At 44.2% G+C, this 16680-nt stretch overlaps 1 protein-coding gene across 6 annotated transcripts in view; it reads left to right on the forward strand.

Moving 5' to 3' along the window:
- The window catches only part of SLC4A2 (solute carrier family 4 member 2), a 1509271-nt gene that overhangs the window by 19700 nt on the left and 1472891 nt on the right, over window positions 1-16680 (forward strand). Inside the window, exon 1 of one of the 6 annotated variants that reach the window (XM_069645998.1) lies at window positions 15257-15338. The exons of the other annotated variants lie outside the window; for them this stretch is intronic. The gene's annotated coding sequence lies outside the window, so the exon portion shown is untranslated. Of the gene's footprint in view, window positions 1-15256; window positions 15339-16680 lie in introns of those variants that run through there. 6 annotated transcript variants of the gene reach the window in all.

A 16680-nucleotide genomic window follows, 5' to 3' on the forward strand; every position in this document is an offset into this window, starting at 1 on the left:
TATCTTAATCTGCTTTTCTGCATAGATGGTATCAGCGTTGTGATCAAACCTCCTGGTCCACTGTATCTTAGTTGTGGTCACGCCACCACCTTCCTTGGCATCGAAAACTCTCTGGGCTCTCTTCGATTTTCTGTATCTCCTTATCATCTTCATGATAGGCGTATGATGCCCCACCTACACGTCTCTCCAGCATAGGACGCAGCACGTCCAGGCTCTCTTCCACAGAGGTTGAACAGCTCGTTCAAACTTCACGGCTTCCCCTTTTGGAGTCCCCACCTTTCAGTTTTATGATGTGTTCAGGGGACGTCCCAGGCAGACTGTCAAAGTCTGTTTTTTCTATTGTTTTTTCTATTGGATTCATGCTTTGTATACTTCCGTTGTGCTTCTTTGTTCCAGTACCATATGAGTTTTCCATTGTAGATGTCAGTATTGTGTTTGACTGACAATAGCACACTTTGTTTGACTCTTGATCTTTTTCTTCAAATTATTGCATATGAAGGAGCTTTCATAAGATGTGGCTTAAGAAGTTCCTTCCCAAAACAGGAGTCTTTGTCCCCAGAGGGGGGAGTCTCTCCCGGTTAGGTCCTGGTTGCCACTATCCCCAGCGAGTGTATTGCATAGTAGGCTCACCTCCCTAGCCTCAAAGGGAAAGGCTTCCCCCGGCGAGAAGTGACAGATTCCTGCGATTCGTCACAGGTCCCTATCACCCCCTACCCCCAACCCCATCACATTTAGCTGCATTCCCGAGGTAAAGGAGGGAACAAATGGCATGCCTCTGGGATCCATTTCCAGACCTGCGGCCTTGAATGCGTTCCTAAGTGATATCCCTGCGTAAGGTTGGTAATATTCTTTTTTGGAGATTCTGAAAATATGTTGCTTCGTCACAGACCGCAGAAAAAACAAGGCGTTGTTTGGTTCAGAAAAGCTGTAAGAACTGTTTCAGGGGTCAGGTGGCAGCTTAGTCAGCACAGAAAGTACATAGTCGGGCACTTAAGTCACACACACACACACACACACACACACACATCTTGAGGGAAACTGTGCAGGATTGGTCACCTAACGGGAATGGATCCAAGAGTTATCAAATTAGGTAACCAAAAAGGGGACAGTACAATGTGGTTGGAAGGTCCAGAGTGTATACTGCAAGAGCAAGTGCTCTGTTACTGAGGAAGGGATTTAAAGGTGCACAGAGAAATGCTAAGGGTTGCCTCTACTCAGCGTGTGTTATGTCCTTCACGGTGGTCAAAGTGCCCGTGGTTGGGAGGTGGTGAAGCTAGCACACAGAGCACGACTAGAAAATCACAATTGACCTTTGGTTGCCAATCTTCATTGGTCAGAACAGATCTATTAGGAAAAATGCTTGCATCTGAGACAAACGATTCTCAAAGAACAATCAAGACATGTTACCCCCTGATTAGGCATTGTCCCAATTGAAATATAAAACTCCTCTCCTACAGTAATTTTACAGGCAGACAAGCCACATCTCTAGTTTTGTGGGTCAACTGGCTCAAATTCAAGTCCGATAGCTCAAGGGATTACATATCCTGGTGCCCAGACGTGTTTGCGTGACCTACTGGTAGCAGGTTGCAATTTCAGAAAGAAGGCTTGCTAGGCTCATATGCAGGCAGAGTGAACTGTGTGCAAGCTGGGCAAACTCAACCCGTTCGTCCTCCTATCTTACAACAGTGAGTACCTTTTATTTGGGGACCTGGTCGTACAGGGGCTGGACGCATACCACATCAGATTACAGGGACAGCTATTAATAAACGCATGCAAACTCCTCTCATGGCAGACATGAAGTTATCAGCTTTTTACGGTGCTCGGGTTTCTCTACAATAGCTCTTTTTAGGATTTAATAATGCACACATTCTAATCATTTCCTTTGTGGTTCACTGCTCTGCTGCAGCCTTAAGGGATACTTCATGGGGCCACATGTCACCATCTTCAGTTTCTGTCGGGGGCAGGTTATCACGCAATTATTTAGTGCCAGTTGCTGAGGCCGATGGTTCCTTCCTCCTTGCAAAAATGAGGATGGGCAGGGCTCCCTTCTGTTATGGCCAACTCAGAGCCACAAATTACATTGCAGGCACTGTGGTTTCAGGGGGCATCAATACCTTTTCTTTCCATTGATTGCTTGTTTTCCTCTAGGAGGATATTTATTTCTCCGCACAACAGACAGAGCCAGTGTTATTAGTGGAGTGTGGGTACATTTGCACCTGTAAGTGAAATGCCCACATGCTGAGCATGCTGTTGTTTGTGTACGTGGGTGGCTTACAAGTGTATAAAGGAAATCTTCAGTGCAAGAGCATGCATTCCTATAGCTAGCACGCTTTCTGTGCTCTCTAAAAAATAGACTCTGTTACAAAGTGAAACCATTTTCTTAAACTAAAAAGCACTAGGTGATTTCCATAAGTTGTAGCATATTTCGTTTTTCCGGGAATGTAACTTGTATTCATATTAGACATAATAATAAGATGCCCGGCTGTACCAAACAGTGACCAAGAGCTTGTGACTTTTCCACACATGTATAACCTGGAAGAGTGATGCTTGCCCAGGCTTGGCTTTTCTGTTCTCTAACCAAGAAGGGGATTGACATAGGACTCCAGGCACAGATAGATTGTTACAAGCAAGGTTTTTTTATGTACAGAAACAATGGAAAGAGATGAAATGTACAAATACACTAAGGCCGGATGCATCTCAGTAAGAGTGATAAGAGGAAATAACCAATTGTAAGGACAGGTCACAAAGTTTTTTGGGCTCTTTCAGTTCAAGCAATGTCTAGTATTCATGTTCACTCAAGACGTAGCAAGAGTCATGCCTAGTCTGGGACCAGCTTGGACTCCTGAGAGTGATTGGACACCTGAAACATTGCAAGATGACCATGATTTTCTTCTATGTCAGTCAACCGTCATTATAGCCACTAGCCAAGGGCATGAACTTGGTAGATTTGGTTATTTTCATAAACACCCGAGTTCAACCTTCCAGATGTCTCTGGCTCGGAGCACTCAAGGGATCCTTCGGATCTGCAGTTGTTTGCCTCCTTGCCTCCTGACTGCTGCACACGTTTGTTTAGTAATTCTCAGTGGATGTTCTACTCCCATGAGGTCTAGTTGGTTGTAACGGTACTGTTCAGCTTTAGTCTCCCAGTCAGTGCTGGTCATTGGGCTGGATTTTCCCAGATGTGAGCTCTGGCAAAAAATGTCTCTCTGGGTGTCGGATCCGAGAAAAAAAACTTGGGCCCATTAAGGTAACCAATCTGCTTCTGTTCCAGAGACTGTGATTCGAATTCGGATCACTAGGACCAAAGTCCAGTGACTTACCCACTAACTTCAGTAACTTTTGGTTACAACGTTTGTGAATATTCCTGTCAGAATTGTACTCTGCAGAAAATACTGAAGAACAACTTTGTAAAGATGTGCACCTTTTGTAATTTGCTTGCAAAATTACAGGAAACTCCTCCTTTCTTTAATAATGTATTAATCTCCTGAAATGTAAATGTTGAATTATAGGGTGTGGGGGTGCTGAGAAAAATCTTGTGAGTACTCCCTCACCTTAACTTACAACCCTGGTGCGTGCGCCTAACCACCCCCCCTACCCCCTGCCTGCAGTGGGATCCCACAGTTAATCATTTCCATTTCCAGCACTGCACCCAATCGTGCTCTCAAAGTTGTTTTGGCTTCAGATGCGTGAGCTCTCTGACCAAGAAGAGCAGACCAACAATAACACTTGCTCGGCTGCCTTAGTGTGTGTAGACTCTTACTACCCTGGGGTCACATGCCACTCCCTTATATCCCTTTGAGTCTCAGGGTTGGGTGGTGTAGCCAGCCGAAAAGTGAATGAGTTTGTCTCTCTTCCCTTGGATCTTTCTCTGTCTTTCTCTTCCTTTTTTTCATTCTGTGTTGTGTTTTTAATCCTCCTTTCCAATGTTCCTTCACTATTCTTCTCCTTTGCCCTTCTCTCCTTCTAATAGATATTTCTGTTAAAAAGCTCTCCTTCGTCCAATGGATGTTCCTCGTTAAGTTTCTCCTTCTCTTACCACTAGGTGTTCAACGTTGGATCTTTCTCCTCCTTCACTGATGTTCTCCTCTTTCTCCACCTCGTCTTTCCCCATCTCGTCCTGTGTTTTCTCTGTCCTTACAATAACCTTGCCCTCTTCCTTCCTCCCCTAATCTCCTGCCACTTCCCCTCTCTCTACTTCCTCCTCTTCTTTTCTCCCTCGGCCTCTTTCCTCTCCCTGTTCTTGCTTTCCCACTCTCTCCTTGCTAGCCATACGCTTCCAACTTCCTGTTTATTCCTCTCTCCTTTTATATCCCTCTCAGAGTTTTAATTGGGGTAATGATAGACAAATTGTGGGCACTTGTGTGGGGATGACGATCAGGCCATCTATGGACAATTGATCTCGCACGTGTGTGTACTTGACTCAGCCCGTCACAGATTGGCGGCCTGATTGTGTCAAATGCTGGATCACCTTCTTGGAATTAAATGGGTGCCCGACTCCAACATGACACTGCTGAGGACCTTTACACTGTGAAAACTATTAAGACGCAGAGAAGCATAATGCAATTGGCCCACACTTAAAATTATTACTCAGAGACAGTAAATTATGGAAGATAACAGGCCATATGCTTTACTACTTTACAACAGTGAATCATAATTTCAAACTACCAGGTATGTGCTTTTGGGCACATCCGGGTCAGGAAGAGGGATGTCCCTTTTTCACCAGCGTTTCTCCTGAAAATAGATTTTGCTCTCAGGTCCGTGCAAGTGGGACCTGTCATATTTGTCTCTCCAGATCCGTGAGAGTGGGACCTGTCACACTTGTATTCCCAGATCCATGATCATGGGACCTGTCATAATTGTTGCTAGCACCCCATATCATGGGTTGAAGACAGTCACCAGCCTGACCCGTACCGCCGCACCTAAGTGGGTCTACGGCCGCTCTGGTTCCCCCAAAAGTACTCATAACTGCATCCGCTATCTGTAAAGACGACGTAAATACCTGCCGAAAATAACTCCATGCCTTTCTTTGATAAATGTACTCCATCCCTGTGAAACAGTTTGGGGTTCCCTAATGCTATCACCCCATGTCTAATAAAGGTTAGTGCCATACTCCCACAAACCTTTGCTACCATTTTGTTCAGTTTACTCCTGGCTATGTCTATTGGTTTGTTGGAGAACCCCCCTCCCCCCCCACACCCCCTGCCATTGCCTTCTGGTTATTATCTCAGACATACAAATCTCTGTGCCCCTCCAGCAGTGTAAAAAGGCTTTTTAGCGATGTGCAGATATGATCAACTGTTTTCTTCCCAGATTAACCAAAGAATGTCCCCCTAAGTGTATAATTAGGTATTCTGGGGGTCCCTGAAACCAACTAAATCAGCGAATTCATCATGAATATCTTCCCAAAGCATGCCCGGTGTTCCCAACCAGGAAGTGATTGTTGTTCTAAAATACAGCCCCTGTTGTGTGTCCCCCAGCCATCTTTCTGTTTATGACAAAAGAGTGCCTTACGATGCAGGCGGCAGATGACCAGCCCCCCACTTCTTTCAATTTCGGTGGACTAACGCCCCCCCATCCAAGTACATGTTGCCGCCCCTATACAGAAGGAGTGGGTGCCATATTCTGATGGCTGCCACCCTGCAAGTGAGGTGGACCTCTTCATTACTGCCTGAAAGTGAAACCGGCTGAGGGCTCTCCCATCAGCGTGGATCAAGAGCTACCTGCCCATTAATGGGCAGGCTCTGAGGAACTTCCTGGTGATGCAAATGGGACAAACATCTATGCAGTATAAATTGGTAAGCCTTACTGTCCCATGTTGGTCTGTTTTTGACTTATTCAACATTATTAACATGCTTCCCTTAAATATGCGGACGTCCACCATGGCGAAATTGTCCTTAGTTGTTGTGCTTCTGGCTATAAGCTCGCTAATTCTAAAGGCCCCAAAGTATGGCAACACAAATGCCGCTTTGAATAACTTTGGTTCATAAGTACAGGTGCATATATCTTCCAATGTACCCAGTACAATCCTACATTTTTTGAAATTCAAAGGGCGTCTCATATCCTTTTTGACACCTTCCAACCTGGCCCACCCATTCAATGCGTATTTCACTAATCCACTATGTGTTGGGTCCCCCCTCCCCACCCCCGTTAATTTTGCTAAATATGCTACTGCTGAAAGGTGTGATATCGCCCAGGATTTCTTTTTGTTCTGCTGAAAAGTCCATTCCAAAAATGTGTTCACATCCTTTTCCTTTATCTCTCTGGTGTTTTCCACCTTTGTTATTTCTTTAAATGTAATGATGCACTTACTGTATTGTATTGTTGTTCTTGAAGCTTAGGCGTTCTTTGCCAGCAGCAGTAATACATTTGTTTGCACTTGCAGTTGTTTCTCCATAAGACCAATAACTCTGGCACTCAACCAGAATCTGCATTCTGTTTGTGTGTGGTTCTTTTTTATATTGCCCTCGCCGCGCAGCACGGCATGCTCAACAATCACTTGTGATTCGGCAAGATCTTCCAAGCCTCTTCTGGCACTTGTCATCTGCTGGTCTGCATCCGGTCTGTGGCGCCTGAGTGTTTCCCACTGTAAACGAGACAGGACATCAGCAATGTCATTGTCCTTGCCAGCAATCTGGTTTGCTTTTACTTCAATATTGTACTTTACTGCCCTTTTTGTCATTGCCCTTAGCACTTCCAAAACCATTTGACATGATGTGGATCTCCTGTTTATTACCTGAACTACCGCCATATTGTCTGACCGTACTGCCAGCTCTTTGTCTCTTATTTCCTTGCCCCATAGCCATATATGGCAATCCTGATGGGATAGATTTCCAGTAACGTGATGTTGCTGATCCAAACCGTTGTCCTGCCTTGCCTGAGGCCAAGGGCCTGCGCACCATTTTTGCCCCAAAGCTGTCCCAATTCCTCTACCGCCTGATGTATCAGTAAACAATATTCTCCTTTCTTCTTGATTTAATGGCAAACACCATATAACTGAATCATTGAAGTTCTTTAAGAATTCTTCTCACACAGCAAAGTCTTTCTTGACATTCCTCCCTAGCCTTATATGAAAATGCTCCTTTGTCTCCCCTCATGTTTTTAACTCAATGTTTCTTGAAAATGTTTTCCTTTGTGGCATTACCCTAGCTGCAAAATTGAGCTCACCTGCCAGCGACTGCAGCTCTTATACCGTTGCTTTCTTCTTTTTTGTTAATGTGGCGATTGTTGCCAGTAGGTCTTCTACATTTTCTTTAGGGATGCGGTAGTATGTGGGAAGGGCCTGCTGTTTTCTCATGTGCCAGTGGAATCTCCTGCTTTTCATATGCTTTAAGCCCCTCCAGTGCTTTTTGCATACGTCAGACCCTTTTGGGCCTAGGAACAAAAATGTGTCCAAGTAATGGACTGCCACTCCCTTGGGCATGAATTTCTGAAAGGCCCATTGAAGAAAATAGCTCAGCTTCCCAAAAAAAATGTGCATGAAATGACACAGCCCATTGGCAGGCATTTGTCACAATATGAGTACCGGCAGTAGCCTGAAAGCCGATGATATATCTGCTTTTGCTAATAACGCCTTTTTCCCAGCCTTCCTTACTACCTCAATTGCTTCCTGACAGCTGGTATATGTTAATGTTAAAGGACATTTGCATCACGCACTGTCACCACCAGAATGGTCCCCTGGCGCTCCGGTGGATCTGAAAATGAAAGGGGGTAGCGTGAGTTTGTAAGACCATGCGTGAAAAGTGCAAGAAAGCTGTGATATGCTGTTGGCAGCTTCAGTTCGGTTAACACTGTTCGCTGTGTTTAAGTGTGCTTTTCGAGTGGTGGCCGTCATCTTCTGTTGTGCGTGGCTATGTGTTATTTGTTTTGTTGTTGCGGTGTAGTGAAGTGCATGCAGTTAGGTGTGCTTTTGAAGTGTGGTTGGTTAGAGATTCAGAGGTGCATGCAGAGAGGTGATATTTTTTAGTGGGCTAGGTGTGACGCATGCTAATCTTCACAATTCTTTCCCGATCTGGTGACTGTCAATCTCCAAAATTCGATCTAGATTTGGCGCATGAATATCTCCCCATTTCTGTCTAAATGTGACATTCTCAGTTCTGTGTAGATGTGATGCAAGCCATTACTCACACTTTGAATGGATTGCATCCTTCCACGTTGTCCTCATCTTATGATAATGTAAAGTATTATTTACAGTTCTGTCTAGATTTGATACAAGCCAATATCTGCAGTTCTGTCTAGTCTAGATGTGACGCAAGCCAATACTCACACTTTTGTCTAGATGTGACACAACCCAATATCCACAGTTGTGTCTAGATGTGACGCAAGCCAATATTCACAATTCTGTCTAAATGTGACGCAAGGTACTATTCACAGTTCTGTCAAGATGCGATGCAAGTCAATATTCACATCTCTGTCTAAATGTGACGCAAGGTATCATTCACATTTCTGTCTAGATGTGACGCAAGACAACATTCACATTTATGTGACGCAAAATATTATCCACATTTCTGTCTAGATTTGATGCAAGCCAAAACTTACACTTCTATCCAAGTGCAACTAAAAGACAATATTTACTGTTCTGTCTAGATGTGACGCAAGCCAACACTCACATTTCTGTCTAAATGTGACGCAACGTACTATTCACAGTTCGGTATAGATGCGACGCAAGCCAACATTCACGTTTCTGTCAAGATGCGATGCAAGGTATTATCCACATTCTGTCTAGATGTGACACAATATATTATCCACATTTCTGTCCATATGTGACCAAAGCCAAAATCCACAGTTCTGCGTAAATGCAAAGCAAGCCAACATTCACATTTCTGTCTAGATGTGACGGAAGCCAACATTCACGTTTCTGTCAAGATGCGATGCAAGGTATTATCCACATTTCTGTCTAGATGTGACACAATATATTATCCACATTTCTGTCCATATGTGACGCAAGCCAAAATCCACAGTTCTGCCTAGATGCAAAGCAAGCCAACATTCACATTTCTGTCTAGATGTGACGGAAGCCAACATTCACGTTTCTGTCAAGATGCGATGCAAGGTATTATCCACATTTCTGTCTAGATGTGACACAATATATTATCCACATTTCTGTCCATATGTGACGCAAGCCAAAATCCACAGTTCTGTCTAGATGCAAAGCAAGCCAACATTCACATTTCTGTCTTGATGTGACGGAAGCCAACATTCACGTTTCTGTCAAGATGCGATGCAAGGTATTATCCACATTTCTGTCCATATGTGACGCAAGCCAACATCCACAGTTCTGTTTAGATGTGATGCAAGCCAATATTAACAGTTCTGACCAGATATGACGCAGGTCAAGTCTCACAATTCTTCTGGAGTGGCTAGCACAGTTAGAGTACACTCAGTAGCCTCAGTGGCTGAGATGGCATTGTTTTCTGACTTTCCAGGGGGTATGATAAATGGTAGATTAACCTGCATTCCCCTTTCTCTTTTTTGGGAACCAAACCCAGCTGTGAAAAGATGTACTCTGAAAATGGTAACTCCTCCCATGGGCCACTAATCTTCCCTAACTTAACTTCCTTCTGTATTTTCTTCACCATGTCAGTGTTGTCCCTCACAAAATTAAGGTTATTGAGGATGACCCGTGAGCCCCTGCCTTTAAAGGGTATGCTAAATCTGTGTGTAAAACCTTGCGTGAACAAATTGCTGAATTCTTTGTCTGGGCATACCTGTAGCCACTTTGCCATTGCCTGTAATTTGATAGGCGGCTTCCCCAGTGCTTCCTCACATTCAGGTATTGTTTACCCCCAATTGCTTTAAATATGATCTTGTTGCATTTAGAACTGCTTTGTTCTCCTCGACATTTGCCACACTGGTGCCTATACCTCCACTCTTTTTCCCCATTTGCAATATCCTTGCTCAAAATTTCAACATTTTGTATTCCCAGTATGTGTGCTTCCTTGGGCTTTGGGCGAGGACTGTGGTGTGTTGCGGCTAAATTTGTTTCCCCCCCAAGCTTGTCTACGAAAGGGCTGACCCCCTTTGTTTTGATAATGTTGGTTGTCATTAAATCTGTATGCATTGGATCGTAGGGTTCCCGGCTTGTTGCCCTGCTCCGGATGCCTGTACCTTTGTTTTTCCTATTAATACATTGAAATACACAGGTTTGCTTCTTCCTCATCCCAACCTAGCTCTGGGTAACTGTCCATAAACATTCTGAACTCACTATCGTAGTTTAGCGAAGCATCCCCTCCAAATGTTTTGTATACTTTGAGCACTGTGTTTTGGTAAGCTATTAATGCTAATCCCTCAGCAGGAAATGTCTCCAGCATTATAGTTGCCAAAATATGAACAGCTGCTATGCTAACCAATTCTGAAAAGTATGCCTCACTGTAACTTTCTTTATCGTGCTTTTCTCATCTTCATTTTTGTCCTTTTTGGAAATATCCAAACCACTCTTCTGAAATTCTAATAGAGAAAAGATCTCAATGAATTGCTTCTTCCATATTTTTCTCTTAACTTTCTTCTCAATGTATGCCATGCCAGAGTTCTTTTGGATCTTATCTGTGGCTCTCGCCCTACTTTGCGCCTCCCATATTTTGTTTAAAAGCTCCTTTCACCTTATCTTATCTTCCCCTCAGCCACCCCGTTGTTGCTCTGTATTGTTCCCTTATTCTGGACCCATGCTTTGAGGTGATCGCTCTCCTCTTTGTCACTACTGTCTGTCTCCTCTGCATCTGTAGAGTTCCTGTTCTTCCTCTTCTTACTTTCCCCCATTTTTATTAAACATGCTTTCAGTTTTTTTAAACACTGGCTTCTCTTTATCTGTTTTATAAAGCTCAGTAAAGTGTCCTTATAGGAAATTTGTTTTACAATGGAACCTAATTCCTCTGTTTTTGCACAGTGTCACTACTATGAACTACAATTGCTATTTCGTCCTGGCAATCTAATTTGTGTTCCAGAATTTCTTGACCTCAATAGGAAAAATCAAGCACATCGATGTGTCAATATTATTTTCATCCTTGTGCCTGACAAACTATTTATTTTTTCATCAATATGGCACAATAAGTTAAAACACGTTCACAAATATACACAAAAATAAACAATCTCATATACACATATATGCTTCTTTAGGGTCCCACCAGGCTTTTCCTATGGCTTGCATTAGTACTGCTTTGAATTGAAAAAGGCTTAAGGCGGATGCGTCCCTATGAATAAAAAACCAGCCCCCACCAGTGGGCGCTGTACCATGTATTTGTTGGCCGTGCACACTGGGCAATTATTGGCCTCATCTATACAATAGATATTCATTACTCTCTTGCAACCTGTCTTGGATTTTTGGACTTCGAGGTGGGTGAGGAGAGGGGGTTGTGCTTATCTTTCCCCCAGTACTAATTATCCCTCTCATTCTCCTGCCCTCCTTGGGGCACAGGTTACTGGCCCCCGCGTTCCAGCTGCGGGGTTCCCCCTCCGCACAGCGCTGGCTAAAATGACCCCAAATACGGGCATTTGTTTTTAAATGACTTTCGTTATGTCGTGTATTTTTGGGCTGCAGCAGGCAGAGAGGGGCAGGATGACCTTGGCGGGGCCACCATTTATCGCCTTCGGGGTAGACATCAAGAAATAATGGCAGTCGTCGCCATCCCCCAGCCAGGCCCCAGGCTGCCCTGGACCTCTTTAACTACTCAGGTCACTGACTCCAAATCAGCACCCATCGCATTGCATTTAGGCACGTGTAGGCCGGCACTTACAATGGGAACGTAAAACTACAAATACAACACAAGAACACAGAATCAGTTAAGAGCCTGGACTTGCAAAACATCCCAATCCCAACCCCTACCCGGCACAATTTGAAAACGTTGTTTCTCCATTTTAGTGATGAAACTATTGTAAATGTGCATCACTTTCGGTGGGTTCGTCCGTAGTTTTGCTTATTTCCGACTATTGGAGTATATGGGACCACGGCCCTCTGAAGATGTGCCACGACTCGTGAGGACCCATTTCAACATGATGTTTGGGACCCTCTTGCCCACAACTGGGTAAAGCAGCCCGAGGAACCTGTGAAGTGCTTACATTTGAATGAAGACGCAATCGTGGGGTATATGACGGGACAGTCAGCGAGGCCCGATGGAGGTGATGACAGGCCTGGAGGCTCCGGCAAAGGCAATCTGTAATGTGGGCACTGTGCACAAATTTGATGTCCTGAATGTTGCTTTGTCGTTAGACTGCCAATGTGGGGCAGCTACTCGGGAAGACACCCTGAAGCTTAGGCCCCATGTCACCTAACATTCTTGAAAGGCCCTGACGTCGACCCCGTTTGTGATTGACAGAATGGAGGAAGCGGGTGCATTTTAATATACAGTCTAACAAGTGACACATTTTAAATGCAGGCTCATGTCCTCGCCCATTTACTCTGATCCTAACTTTGTTTTGGGCAGATCGGCCCGTTTTCTGTGATGTCACTTCTAGCGAGGTGAAAGGTTGCAGCTTAAGATTCAAACATTAACATGGAAAAGTTGGCCCCAATGCCAAGAGTACTAGTTTAACTCTTGCCAACTTACTCTGCAGCAGTATTTGTGTTGTGTGCAAAAGATTCAGTTGGAGAATGCGAAGTCTTAAACAGTCCAAGCTATGCAGTCCTGGGAAATCACTCTTAGGCCCTGACTCAGAGCGTTTTCCAATGGAGTTTTGCCATTATAAATTGCTTTTGTGAATTAGGCCCTATGTGTGTTACTTTGTTTGATTGCCAACATCGGGTTTGTCTACAAATGATTGTCAAGGGTGCACCACAGAAAAATCCTCACTGGTACACCGTTTAATAACTGCCCTATTTGCTCTACGTATAATACAAGTATTGCTCGTTATACATTGCACTTCATGGGCTGAATGGTCCCTTAACTTTCTCATTGCTCTTTCACTCGCGAGCCATTATTCTTTCCTAATAGAAAAGTTAAATACATGATCTTCAATCTTTCTTGTACGAAATGGCTTGCCTTGTACATTGTCGTTTACTGTACGGTGTCTGCCAGCACAATTTAATTTTCTCTCCTTGCCATTCTAGTATCAGAGACCATTGTACCTCCACCTACAACCCTGTTTATACACTGATGTGGAGCTTGGGGGATGCAACCAGACTCTTGCTACCTGCCACACATAGCTTTAGTTTTTCTTTCTAGAACATATCTGTGCCTGCCGGGGAACTGGGGAAAGCTCCCCTGGAGCTGAAACACACCAGCAGTTCTCTTTGCTTCTCCCATCCTCCTCCTCGGCAGGAGTGCGTGAGACAACTCAGTCTTACTCATTCTGTCAGCCTCAGGAGGATGACATGCTGTGCTAGATCATCCAGGGCTACACTTGTGAGCTGCTGCTTGCAAACAGATCTCTGCAACCGGTGCATCAACCAATTGAGGTACCATACACATATTATTTAAGATAAAGAAATGAGTGCTGGATGAAAGCAAGACTTTCCAATAATCATAACCAGTTTGTAAAATGTTATGATAATATGTTTGATTTTAATAATATCGAGAATGTATGGTGTAAATTCATGTTGGGCGATAACATTAATCTTATTTATTTTATTGTGTCATTTTATTTGAAGATTGTAGACATTTTAATAGGCCTAATAGGGCAAGATGTTATGTAATGGCATAAAACATGATTTTAACTGTGTTTTTGTTGATTTTAATGAAGTTGCTGTCCAATATGGAGTATGTAATATGTGTTGTTTGTCTGTATACAAAGCTACTTCGCTGTAAGTATACTAATAAAAACTATCAAAACAAAACAATAATCATAACCACTGGCACTGCTCTTGGCAGCCTTCCATGTCATTATCTTGTAGTCACTCGCTCTCTTACATAAGGGGACCAGCAATATCCGAATCTTTCTTTGTCCTTCCACCAAAAGGAGCAGTTTGGTGTAAACTGCCAGGCCACACTCCCTCTGCAGGGGAACACAAGCAACCCCAGCTATGTTGTGGCCTTGCAATCCTGCATTTAGGATGGATGGCTCATGTTGGCGGTAAACCAAGAATTACTTGTATACAGTGGTATGGAAGGCTGCTCTAAGCAGTCCACTGGTAATAAGTGGGACATCCATCACTTTTTGCTTTTGGATGGACTCCCTAAGTGACCGAGTATGTGCTCAGGGTCGTGGGTGACTTGCTTGCTACACCTAGAACAGGGGTCTGCAACCTAAGACTATCCAGATATTTTGCACTATGACTTCCTTGATTTCTCACCATTGACTAAGCTATTATGGGCTGGTGGTAGTTGTAGTGCAAAACATCAAGAGACTCAAATATTGCAGACCCCTGACATAGGGAATCAAGCAGAACCTAACTGGGTTACCTTTAACATGGCAGAAACGTGCCTGGAGTTGCGTGAGTTCCCGTGCAGAGGCGATATGGCCTAGCAGTTCTGACTCATTGCTCCATTGGCGGCAGGACCAAGACCTGGTTTGCAAATGACCGCTCCAATTCTGGTATCCCACCAATGGGCTAACATAGTTATGGCATGAACAGTTGACGCGAGCAATACCAATAGTTATAATTAATTGAAATCCTTCTATCCATCACGTTTTAGTTTTGTGGAAAGAGCAGTGTTATTAAATACTCTTGACACTGTTTCACCAACTGCTGCATGCCTGCGATATCAAGAATTCTGATATGACGGGCATAACAAGTGATATCAGTCTCCTTGATATCACTTTTTGCTGACATGTTTCTCTATAATTGGGGTCTTTTTTCCCTTCTTGCTCCCCCCTTTCTTATCATTAGTTATCATTAGGGGTTCCGTACCATTCCTGCCTCCTTCCCTTAACATACTTTCAGTACCCTTGAGATGGTGTGGTTTCCTGCTGTAAAATGTGGCGAGCCCTCAGTCATTAGCACATCCCTGCAGACCCTGCAAGTCTGTGCCATTAAGCTCCAGTAATAGACTGCATGCTTGAAATCACTCCACAATGTGCGGGTGACCAGATGATAACCCATTGGCACCACTGTTCCAGTCCTGAGCTTTGAGTTAAGAAAAATATTCATTCTGAGAGTTGAAGTCCTAGTAAACGTCGGTTGCATATATTGGAATTGGGCATCTACACCAATGATTTGTAAAAGGAAACCCCCGAACTGGAAAAATAGTGTCCCAGTGGTAGAGAGTCATCCGGCTATACTGCTCATCACGTGGACCTCATTCATCGCGTTATTCGTAACCCTGTCATTGTAACCCATACAAAAGCAGGCGGCCTGGAGAGAGTGAATCAGAAGCCTGCTTCCTGCGTCCGACAGAAGGTTAGCATCTGCTTCTCAGCCCAGGGCTTCAGGACCTCGAGAAGTGCTGCTTCTTCCCTGCTCTGGACCTCGGGTGAGTCCTCTGTGTGGACCTAGAGATGCAAATGCGGGATTTTAGTTAGGCCCTGCCTTCCCTGGTAGTTGAGGAATGGTAGGCAGTTATTGTATGGTCTGTGCTCTAGAAACTTGGATGGTGGGAATGGGTGCCAAGGTGCAGTTTGTTCCCATGTTGGAAGTGGCAGCCTTAAGGCCCAACCTTTGACCCAGCTGCTGTCATGGTGAGTAATGTCCTAGGGAAGGGTCCACCTGCTCCAAAGCAAATCAGGGAAGGAAAAGGGAGCATAGGAAGGCGTGTAGACAGCTCAATAAATAGTTGCCGGCAATATAAACCCACGAGTGGCACTGTGTTTCCAATTAAGGCTCCGGCCCTTGGAAATCCACCCTCAGTTGGCACAGATGCCACAGCTCCCCTAAACGTTAAAGGACAGGGGTAGACAAGTAATGCTGTAGGCGGGTAAAGGGGTTGGCCAGATAATGGGGTAACCTACCCAGGGAAACCTATTTATTTATTTATTTTCACGTATTTAAAGCACGCAGCAGCCCGGAGGCATCGATGCGCTGTTACAACCAGTTACTCACAGTTCAAACAGAATCAGCATCAGATAAGTACAGCACAGTAGGGACAGTGTTGTCATGAAGATTATTCAAATAGCAAAGGTTTCAGGGCTTTGCGGAACATCTAGTAGGAGGGTCCGGCTCTTGGGGCGCTCCACTGTTTAGCTGCAATGCATGGGAAACTTGAGCCCCCTGCTTTAGTGAGGCTGAATTTGAGTTCATTATCTCATCCTCCTAGTACTTAGCAGTGCACTAAAGGCCAACCTATCTGTCCCTCACATTTTTTGTAGGAGATCAGTACTGGGAATGGAATATCATTTCTCTGGGAAAAATTATTAAATGGAAGTTCTTTGGCCATATTTAAATGTCTCCGGTGACAGTCAATTCATCTGGCACCTCGCTGAGAGGTATTACAGAAACTAGTCGTGTCACCACCACTGCCCTTCTCCTGGGGTTACCTGTACGTCTCTTTGAACGGTACACATTTTTGCTTTATTTTTAATGTGACAATACCTGCAGTTCTGAACATGCCTAAAATGCTTTTAGTGTGGCTCTGGCAACATAGACCTACTTTTCATAGGCTAGTGCCAGCACTTCACAACATCTCTTATTTGCATTTATTGTGGCAGTAACAGAAGGCTTGTTTTACTTTTCCCGGGGTAGAACTGCCACTCTCGCCAGGAATCAAATACTCAAAACACAGCTATCATTAGTATGACTTTGCAAAGCTTTATGCATGCCTGTAAGTGTAGTCGATGCCCATATCATGTGTGCGAAAGGGCAGGGCCTGGTGCGCGGAT

The sequence above is a fragment of the Ambystoma mexicanum genome, chromosome 2p (genome assembly GCF_040938575.1).
Source record: "Ambystoma mexicanum isolate Mex_15411 chromosome 2p, UKY_AmexF1_1, whole genome shotgun sequence".
Taxonomy (NCBI): domain Eukaryota; kingdom Metazoa; phylum Chordata; class Amphibia; order Caudata; family Ambystomatidae; genus Ambystoma; species Ambystoma mexicanum.